Raw genomic sequence first — 11,237 nt, 5'->3', positions numbered from 1 at the left:
ACATCCTCTGCTTGTGGTGTGGGGATTTCCCCTTCTTTGGGAGTTGGGGGGTCTCTGGTGTCCTCAGATGTCCCTAGTCTTATCTCCTCTATGTGAATAAAAAAGGTATACTTAGCACACAGATATTGGAGGGCAGAAATAGGAATATGAAACATTGTTTGGAAGTGTCGTACAATTGTCTGTTTTGACGGAGTTCCAAGCTGAAGAACATTTTATTCCCTTTCTAAAGCTGGAATACTTCCCTTTTTTGTTAAAGTATCACACATGGAGACACCCCTAGTATCCACTGGAGCACCTGTGTGGGACACCCTAAAAAGTTTGCTCTGGTGTCCCACACTAGTGCTCCTGTGTCCAGATGTGTAAACAGCTGCTGAGTGTCCTCTCCTTACACAGAATCAAGTTTACATTTCATTGTAGTTACAAACACATCTAGACAACAAACTTATTTTAATACAAATAGGCATGAACAAATGTAGTTAACCTGTATCTGCCCAAAACATCTTAAAGTGGACGAACGAACGATGTTTCCTACGACTGATCACTGTGCCCATGAACATGAAAGTAGCCATATTAAAATGTACAACAGTAAGGAAAAGCACATTGGGCACCACGAACGTTAAGAAGAAGAATAGGAACACACGACAGACTACTTACTTTTTTGCAGCACTCTCTTGATTCTTCTGTACTGATCCTGCTCCCTCAATTTCAGGACTGACCAGCGTTTCCTCAGTTGATCCTTGGATCGCCGTACCCCAAAATTCCTGTGCAGACTCTTCACAACTTTAGGCATGATCTTGGCCTTTCTTACATTTGGGTTTGGGTAAGGTCCATGTTCCCCATCATAGTCAGCTCTCTTCAAGATGTCCACCATCTCTACAAAGGACATATTTGAGGCCTTTAATCTCCTCTAGGATCATGAGGTTCGGGGCTCAGGCCTTTCATCTTTGCTGCTCTCTTCTGCATGCACCTGTTGTCTCTCCGCCATGTGCTCTCCCATTGTGCCGAAAGAGAAGGGGCAGGGAATAGACTACAAAGAATGTCAGGGGCGGGCGGAGTTTTACGCATGCGCAGTGAATATGAAGCGTAACACACATGCGTCGTACGTACGATCTGTGAGTGGAGAACGAAGTAACTGAAGCGACAATCGTTATAACGATTTTAAGTTGGTGTATCAGTGGCCTATACTGCTTATAGATTGAGGCCTATATTGGGTCAAGGTTAGGAGAGTTTTGCCTGACATTAGGGTTTGTCTTGTGTTGCGTCTTGCAGAGAAAATGGATCTATTCAATGATGAGGACTTTATCCCCATATTCTTTGATATGTACAGGGAACTGCCCTGTCTGTGGCAGGTAAACCACCCGTTTTATAACAATAAACCAAAGAGGAAGGCAGCGCTGGATCAATTGCTGGAATTTGTGAAGCCGGTGATCCCCACGGCAGACATCCCCTATTTGAAGGCCCTAATTCGTGGCGTAAGGAGCACTTATAATAGGGAGCGCAAGAAGGTCCAGTATCCAGAGATCAGGAGCTGCAGCAGATAACATTTATGTACCCAGGCTGTGGTACTATGACAGACTGCATTTTCTGGCAGGCCAGACTGAACCCAGGCCAGCACTCTCCAGTCTTCAAGGCTTCCTTCCCCCCCAGCTGAAGCTTACGACGACCAACCTGAGACTTCCAGGCAGCAACATGTGGAGGAGCCCAGCTTGAGTCAGGTATACAGTAGGTGACCGCAATATTGTGTCAATCTTGCTGCTTATTGGCGAGATTTGACACCTGCGAGCCCCGTCGTGGGAGCCAGCACCGAGCTGGCTCGCTGATCAGGAAAGGAGAACTTTTTTCCTTTCGCGATGAGCGACAGGCAGTGCTGACAGCTGTCTGGTATGAATCATGAGGGGGAATGCCGTGCCAAATTTTAAATGAAAAAAACGGCGTGGTTTCCCCCCCAGGGGCATACCAGGCCCTTAGGTCTGGTATGGATTTTAAGGGGAACCCCCTACGCCAAAAAATCGGCGTGGGGGTCCCCCCTAAAATCCATACCAGACCCGACCAGTCAGAAAAGGGGGTGGGGATGAGCAAGCCCCCCCCCACCTGAGCCGTAACAGGCCACATGCCCTCAACATGGGGGGTGGGCGCTTTGGGGCAGGGGGGACGCCCTGCGGGCCCCCCACCCCAAAGCACCTTGTCCCCATATTGATGAGGACAATGGCCTCTTCCCGACAACCCTGGCCGTTGGTTGTCGGGGTCTGCGGGCGGAGGACTTATCAGAATCCGGGAGCCCCCTTTAATAAGGGGGCCCCCAGATCCCGGCCCCCACCCTATGTGAATGAGTATGGGGTACATGGTACCCCTACTCATTCCCCTGGGGAAAAAAGTGTCAATAAAAAAAACACACTACACAGGTTTTAAAAGTAATTTATTAGGCAGCTCCGGGGGTCTTCTTCCGACTTCGGGGTCTTCTTCCGACTTCTCCGCTCTCTCCGGTCTCTTCTCCAGTGTTCGGCCTCTTCTCCTGGTGTTCGACCTTTTCTCCCGGGCCCCTCCGCTATCTTCTTCCAGCTCTTTTGCTAGCGGTGGGCCGGTCTTCTGCGTTTTCTCATCCCGTCTTGTCCCCTCTTCTCTTCTTCTGATGTTGACATGACACTGTCTTCCGGTCTTATATAGGCATGAGGCATGGTCACCGGGTGATGTCACCCTGCGCATGCTAGGACTGTGTCGTCACAAGGGGGCGGGGTCACCGCCTATATAAATGGCTCGCACACAGCAGAACAGCAAGAGTGTCAGGGAAACAGACGCATCCCCATGCACAGTTCCACAAGGTCAGCTAACCAGCACAGGCAAGGCCGCGCTAACGCGCATCAGAGCACACTAAGGTACAATACCGTTACTAGACGAATGCCTGGTGCCGCGATCGGGCGGATGCGCGTGCATGACAATGCCGCAATCGTGCGTACGCGCAAACGGAATGGTGCGCGCACGACGTGATACAGGCGCCTTGTTTATTTAAATGTTCCACTGACAGTGACACATCGCTGGATTATCATCAGCTCTTCCTGTGATTGAGTTTCCTGTTCTCCTGACCTCCTGTGTACCGACCCGGCTTGTTTATCTACTCCTCTGAACCTCCTGACTCTATGTGCTGGCTTGCTTTGGACTCCTCCTGCCTGCTCCCTGCATCTGACCCGGCTTGATTAATGGACTCCGCATTCCTCTGTCTCCTGTACCTGGATTTGTTGATTGGGTTCTTGGACTGTCTTACTGTGTTTGACCCCCTGGCCTGGCTTCTGATTTCCTACTGGACTTCCATTGGTCCCCCTTTCTGGACCTTAAGCACATTGCCTCCAGTGACTTTGTTCTATCAAGTTCCAAACACCAGCTTCTACTTCCAGGCAACCCTTGCTTCTGTGAGCACCGCATCCCTGTGTCATCTTCAGGGTTGCGCTGCACTCGGCCGCAAGGGGAGCCCTCTCAGCATCTCGGCCTCCTACCAAGACCCTGACAGTATAATCCAGCCATGTCAGAGGCCGACAGAGGTGACTCCCCGATGAAGGCTGTTCTCCAGCAGATCATGGCTCTTACCCCAGTCATCCAGCAGCTTCAGGAGGAATACTTCCGGTTGAAGGAACGTCTGCAGCAGATACCTGAGTCACCCTCTCTCTCAGCTCCAAGTCCGCCTCCAGCGGCAACTACCGGGTTTATGGCCCCTCCAGAACCACGAATCCCAGCGCCAGAATGTTTCCGTGGCGATCAAAGGAAATTTAGGTCCTTTAAGAACTCCTGTTACTTATACTTTGCCTTGCAACCACAGACTTTTTTCAGTGAAACAATCAAAGTGGGTTTCACTATCTCCTTACTACATGGTAAGCCGCAGACCTGGGCCCATGGCCTGTTGGAACAAAGCAGCCCCATCATAAACACTGTGGACCAGTTCTTTGAAGTCATGGCCCGGCTATATGATGGTCCTCTACGGGTAGCTACTGCTGAAGCAACCCTACACTCCCTTCGTCAGGGTCAGCGCCCTGCGGAAGACTACGGTAGAGTTTCGCACATGGTCTACAGACTCTGGTTGGAATGAGGCAGCATTAAAGTACCAGTATCGAATGGGGTTGTCTGAGGCCCTCAAAGATGAACTAGCCAGGCTACAGGTTCCATCCACACTAGAAGATCTCATCCAATTAACAGTTCAGCTTGACCGACGTTTACGGGAACGTCAGGTTGAACGCGATCGGGCCTCTTGCTCTACCCGGACACAGCCCCAAGACCTATCTGCACTGGCCCCCATACAAATCGGCATGTTCCGTCCAGCATTAACCTCTGAGGTAAAACTTCATCGCTGACAGGCGAAACTTTGTTTCTACTGCGGGGAATCAGGACATTTCATAGATAACTGCCCCACAAGACCAAGAAAACTAACCCTTTGCACTCCGGTTCATCTTCAAGTAGCCAAGTCTTCCTCTGCTCATATCTCACTCCCTGTTACATTGCTAGTGGCAGGCAGAGAAGTTCACCTGCAAGCAATACTGGAATCTGGGGCATGTAGTTGTTTTTTAGACTTGACCTTAGCTAAAAATCTTGCTATTCCGCTGAACCATAAGAAACAGAGACTGACAGTCCATTTGGCTGACGGCTCCCTGCCGAGCTCGGGATATGTCACCCAGGAAACCGTACCTATCCTTACCGTTACCAATTCAGGTCATCGGGAGTTTCTTATATTTGATGTCTTAAGTTCCCCTATGTTCCTGGTCATCCTAGGAATTCCATGGCTACAAGCACACAATCCTCAAATTGATTGGTCCAAGAAGGAGGTATTTCTTACATCCTCCTATTGCCAACAACATTGTTTGGCCCCCGAATCCCAGGACGTTTCCAGTTGCTTGACTGTACAATCCACACCCAGTCCGGATCCTAATATACCAGCAGCTTACCTGGAATTTCTTGACGTCTTTGATAAGAACAAAGCAGATACCTTACCGCCACATCGTCCTTACGATTGTCCCATCGAGTTACTGCCAGGAGCTACTATTCCCTTTGGCCGTATATTCCCCCTTTCTGAGACTGAGCTTGAGACCCTAAGACAGTATATTGACGAAAACCTTGAAGAGAGATTTATCCGTCCTTCCTCTTCCCCTGCCGGTGCCAGCATTTTCTTTGTCGAGAAGAAGAATAAGACACTGAGACCATGTGTGGACTACAGGGAAATAAACAAAATTACCCTTAAGAACTGCTACCCACTCCCGCTCATCCCCGAGCTCTTTCAAAGGTTCCGCACAGCACACATCTTCACTAAACTTGACCTCAGTGGTGCTTATAACCTCGTCCGTATCTGAGAGGGGGACGAGTGGAAAACGGCTTTCAGAACAAGATTTGGACATTTTGAGTATTTGGTCATACCGGTTGGGTTGTGCAATGCCCCGGCAACCTTTCAGCATTTCATTAATGATATCTTTCAGGAGCATTTAGATCATTTTGTTGTTGTCTACCTCAACGACATTCTTATTTTTTCAGCCACTCTGGAACTCCACAGAATACATGTTAAGAAGGTACTGTGCATCCTCAGAACCCACGGGTTACTCGTTAAATCTGAAAAGTGCGATTTCAAAAAGACTTCAATTCAATTCTTGGGACTTATCATCACCACAGGTGCAATTGCCATGGATCCTCAAAAGGTGAAGTCTATCCTTGACTGGCCGGCCCCTTCGGACAGGAAGGGTGTACAGAGATTCATCGGCTTTGCAAACTTCTACAGAAGATTTATAAAGAATTTCTCCACCATTGTCGCACCCATTACTCAGGCCACCCGCCAACATACCAAGTTTCAGTGGTCCGCAGCAGCACAATCTGCCTTCGATCAGCTTAAGACCTTCTTCACTTCTGCCCCAATTCTAGGACACCCTGACCCTGCTCTAACCTATGTCCTGGAGGTTGATGCCTCAGAAGTTGCCACAGGGGCGATTCTATCTCAGCGTCAGGGTCCCAAGGCATTGCTGCATCCTGTGGCCTTTTCCTCATGGAAAATGAGCCCTCCAGAGAGGAATTACGATGTGGGGGATCAGGAGCTTTTGGCAATTAAGACAGCTCTCGAGGAATGGCGGTATCTCCTGGAAGGTGCCTGGAAGATCCCATCCTGATTTTCACGGATCACAAGAACTTAGAATACCTCCGCATGGCCAAACGCTCGAGACCCCGACAGGCTCGATGGGCTCTATTTTTCTCTAGGTTTAATTTCCAAATAACCTATCGCCCAAGGTTGAAGAATGGAAAGGCAGACACCTTATCCCGGATGTTCCCGGACACTCCTGAAGAAATTCCACCCAGTACAATATTGTCTCCCCAAAACTTCCTACTAATCCAACCTGACCTAAGATCCTCAATTGAGCAGGCCTCTAGTCAATGTACAGAAGCGGAAGTCTCCTCCCTGAGAAGCCAAGAGGGCTTCCTATGGCACCAAGACAAGATTTTTGTTCCTCAGCAAGCCAGACTACAAGTATTGAAGACCTTTCATGACCATCAGCTAGCTGGTCATTTCGGGGTCAGAAAGACAACTGAGCTGGTTCAGCGGTCCCTATGGTGGCCCACTTTGAGATCTGATTGTAAAAAACACGTTAACTCTTGCATAATCTGCCAACGGAACAAGGGGTCCAACGCCAGGTCTTAAGGCTTGTTAAGACCACTGCCAGTCGCAGAACAACCATGGAAGAAGATTTCCATGGACTTCATCGTGGATCTGCCCCTCTCAGAAGAATTTACTACCATCTTGGTAGTGGTAGATCGCCTGTCCAAAATGGCGCATTTTTTGCCTATGAAAAGTACCCCCTCTGCCTTGGATACAGCAAAGACCTTTATTAAGGAAATTGTCCGATTACATGGATTGCCAGATAACATTGTATCAGATAGAGGGGTACAATTTACCTCTAGATTTTGGAAGAATCTCTGCAAACTACTCTCAATTGAGATATGCTTGTCCACAGCTTACCACCCACAGAGTAACGGTCAGACCGAAAGGACCAACCAGACGCTAGAACAATATCTGCGGTGCTTCTGTTCTTTTTCTCAGGATGACTGGATTCAACTATTACCGTGTGCAGAATTTGCATACAATTACTCGGTACATACGTCTACCAACCAATCACCCTTCTGGGCGAATTATGGCTTCCATCCTTCATTTTTACCCAACGTCATTCCGGAATCTTCAGTCCCAGAAGTTCAGGACAGAGTAGATTTCATTCATATAAATGACCAAATGCTCCAGGATACCATGAAGAAGGCCCAAGAAGAATATAAAAAACAATACAATAGCAAAAGAAGAGCGAACCCTACCTTCAAGATAGGGGATAAGGTGTGGCTCTCATCAGTGAACCTCAAGTTACCATGCCCATCTCGGAAATTGGGACCCAAGTTTCTGGGTCCTTTTGAGATCAAACATGAAATTAACCCTGTAGCTTTTGAACTTATCTTACTTTCAAAATCCATCCGGTTTTTCATGTTTCACTCCTTAAACATGTTGTTTCTAGTCCTTTTCCAGGGAGAGAAGAAGTGCCCCCACCTCCGGTCCAGGTTGGAGATGAAGCTGAATTCGAAGTTGAATCTATCCTTGACTGTCGTCAGGGAGGTAGGACAATTCAGTTTCTAATTAAGTGGAAGGGGTATTCTGCAGAAGAGAACTCTTGGGAGCCTGCAAGACATGTGTACGCTCCTAGGCTGATACAGAGGTTCCGCAGTAGGTACCCCGGAAAATGGGCACGCTTAGGCATCCGGAGGCTGCCCCTTGGGGGTGGGGCACTGTCAGGGAAACAGGCGCATCCCTATGCACAGTTCCACAAGGTCAGCTAACCAGCACAGGCAAGGTCACGCTCACGCGCATCAGTGCACACAAAGGTACAATACCGTTACTAGACGAACGCCTGGTGCCACAATCGGGCGGATGCGCGTATGTGACAATGCCGCAATCGTGCGTACGCGCGAACGGAATGGTGCGCGCACGACGTGATACAGGCGCCTTGTTTATTTAAACGTTCCACTGACAGTGCCACATCGCTGGATTATCATCAGCTCTTCCTGTGTTCCTGTGATTGAGTTTCCTGTTCTCCTGACCTCCTGTGTACCGACCCGGCTTGTTTATCTACTCCTCTGAACCTCCTGACTCTACGTACCGGCTTGCTTTGGACTCCTCCTGCCTGCTCCCTGCATCTGACCCTGGCTTGATTAATGGACTCCGTATTCCTCTGTCTCCTGTACCTGGATTTGTTGATTGGGTTCTTGGACTGTCTTACTGTGTTTGACCCCCTGGCCTGGCTTCTGATTTCCTACTGGACTTCCATTGGTCCCCCTCTCTGGACCTTAAGCACATTGCCTCCAGTGACTTTGTTCTATCAAGTTCCAAACACCAGCTTCTACTTCCAGGCAACCCCTGTTTCTGTGAACACCACATCCCTGTGTCTTCTTCAGGGTTGTGCTGCACTCGGCCGCAAGGGGAGCCCTCTCAGCATCTCGGCCTCCTACCAAGACCCTAACAAGGAGACAACATTGTGTCAACATCAGAAGAAGAGAAGAAGAGAAGAGGGGTCAAGACAGGACAAGACAGCGCAGAAGACCGGCCCACCGCTAGCAAAAGAGCTGGAAGAAGATAGCAGTGGAGTCCGGCAGAAGATACCGGAGAAGAACCGGACAGCGACAGAAGACCGGGCCCCCGCTAACAAAAGAGCTGGAAGAAGATAGCGGAGGGGCCCGGGAGAAAAGGCCGAACACCAGGAGAAGAGACCGAACACCGGAGAAGAGGCCGGAGAGCGGAGAAGTCGGAAGAAGACCCCGAAGTCGGAAGAAGACCCCCAGAGCTGCCTAATAAATTACTTTTAAAACCTGTGTAGTGTGTTTTTTTTATTGACACTTTTTTTCCCCAGGTGAATGGGTAGGGGTACCATGCTCCCGGATTCTGATAAGCCCTCCAACGGCCAGGGTTGTCGGGAAGAGGCCCTTGTCCTCATCAACATGGGGACAAGGTGCTTTGGGGTGGAGGGGCCCGCAGGACGTCCCCCTGCCCCAAAGCACCCACCCCCCCATGTTGAGGGCAAGCAGCCTGGTACGGCTCAGGAGGGGGGCTCTCACTCGTCCCCACCCCCTTTCCTGACCGGCTGGGCTGTGTGCTCGGATAAGGGCCTGGTATGGATTTTAGGGGGGACCCCCATGCTGATTTTTCGATGTAGGGGGTTCCCCTTAAAATCCATACCAGACCTAAGGGCATGGTATGCCCCTGGGGGGGAACCCATGCCGGTTTTTTCATTTAAAATTTGGCACGGCGTTCCCCCTTATGATTCATACCAGACAGCTGTCAGCACTGCCTGGCACTCATCGCGAAAGGAAAAAAAAGTTTTCATTTCCCGATCAGCGAGCCAGCGCGGCATACACAGTACCCTGTCACCGAGAACCAGCGCGATGGGATCGCACTGGAAACACAATCTCGCGGTCAGGTACTGTAGCATTCTTCAAAATATTTCTGTTTGTCAAATTAATGATGTTAAATATATGTTAGTTTTGATAACTCATTTCTGATTTCACAAAGTGTTTTACATTTCAATAGACAGTAGTGGCCACAAATGATTGGGACAAGAATGAAAAATGCTGGGGTCAGTATGATAGTCTTTTCTATTTATTAACATTCAATTTGCAACAGTCATGAGCTGAAAATTGTGTGTGATTGATGAACCAAAAACTAAAACTATGTCCCTTTTTCACACACAGGAAAGTCTCAGCCAGGAGGAGGCAGTGGAAAGTGGCAGCCAGGCGGTGGCAGGGGTAAGTGGTAGCCAGGAGGTGGCCGGGCCCAGTAGCCTGCCCGAATCCCAGGTCCCTCCCCTCGGTCTTCCATAAAAAAGTGCCAGGAAGAGGAGTAACCTGAAGGAGGCAGCAATTGGCCTATTTCTGAAGGCTACTGCGGCCCTCAGAAACCCCCCCAAGAGGACTATGCCTACATGACAGCCTGCAAAATGCTGGAAATGGAGGAGGGCCATCATAAACAATACAAATAGTATCATATAACACATAATCATGTTACAAGTAGATAATAATCCAACTAGAAGGAGGCATAGGGTTCAAACTTGGAGAAGTATGCGTTGGCAGATGCTGCCTCTAGGTTAATTATTAAATCAGCCACATTAAGACTCTTGTAGTAGTGCGGAGTGCACGTCATGCTAGTTTGGTTTACGTTGGAATGAAAAACTTCTTAGAGAAGTAACCAGTAATGCATCAATAGATATTATAAGACAGGCAGGGAATAGGATATGCGTCCGACTATCATGTCGGCCTTCGACTCCTCAGCCTTTTAGTCAAGCACAGTAAGAGGTAAAAATAAAGGAGAAGAAGAAAGGAGAAGAGAAGAGAAGAAAGAAAAGGGAACAGAGAACAAAGGGGTAAGAAAGTGGAGGGTGAAGGGAGGGGGAGAGGATGGAGTAGCACTGTAAGTGGAGTATGTGAGAAGGGGGTGGGATTGCCACCAACTACCCTCCTAAGTACACTCTGGGTATTGTTAAATCTACTGCGCTTTCTAAGGATTGTCCCGACACAAGTCCTGATATCTCTGTGAATTTCAGTATTCGAGCCATGGTGCCCATACTTTCGAAAAGTGCGTTATTCTGTCCTGTGCAGTGCAAATCAGCTCCTCCATTGCTGCTATCTGATTGACTGATTCGTGTACCTTACGCCAATATGGCTTAATCAGTGGGCACGTCCACCAGATATGGAGGAATGTGCCTAGACCCTGTTTACATCTCCAGCACTGGTCTGAGACCGTCGGGATGAATTTTTGTAGCATTTCCGGTGTACTATACCAACTAGTTTTGACTTTATAACCATTCTCCTGAGTATGGACGTTCAAAGAGCCCTTGTGGATATATAGATGTACTCTATCCCAGGCAGTTTCATCAATCACCATGCCCAGCTCGGTCTCCCAGTATGCCTGTTCCGACTTCAGGGATGCATAAAGTTCCCCAAACATTGTGGCATAAAGCCCCGAAATTAGGTGACTAGGGGAGAGGAACTAGAGCACAATGATTCCAGGAAGGTAGGATTTTTCGCAAAGTTACATCTATTCGAGGGGCTGTCCAAGAAATGTTTCAATTGGATATAAGCCCAAAAGGGGAAAGATTTTGTGTTTGACAATGATGCCAGTTCTCTTTGATGGAGGAAACTTCCTCTGGAAAAAAAATGTTTAGCCTGCATTTCTGCATATGGCCATTCTGCTGCTA

The sequence above is a fragment of the Aquarana catesbeiana genome, linkage group LG04, assembly GCF_042186555.1.
Source record: "Aquarana catesbeiana isolate 2022-GZ linkage group LG04, ASM4218655v1, whole genome shotgun sequence".
NCBI classification, from domain to species: domain Eukaryota; kingdom Metazoa; phylum Chordata; class Amphibia; order Anura; family Ranidae; genus Aquarana; species Aquarana catesbeiana.
Note: the sequence above shows the minus strand (reverse complement) of the source record.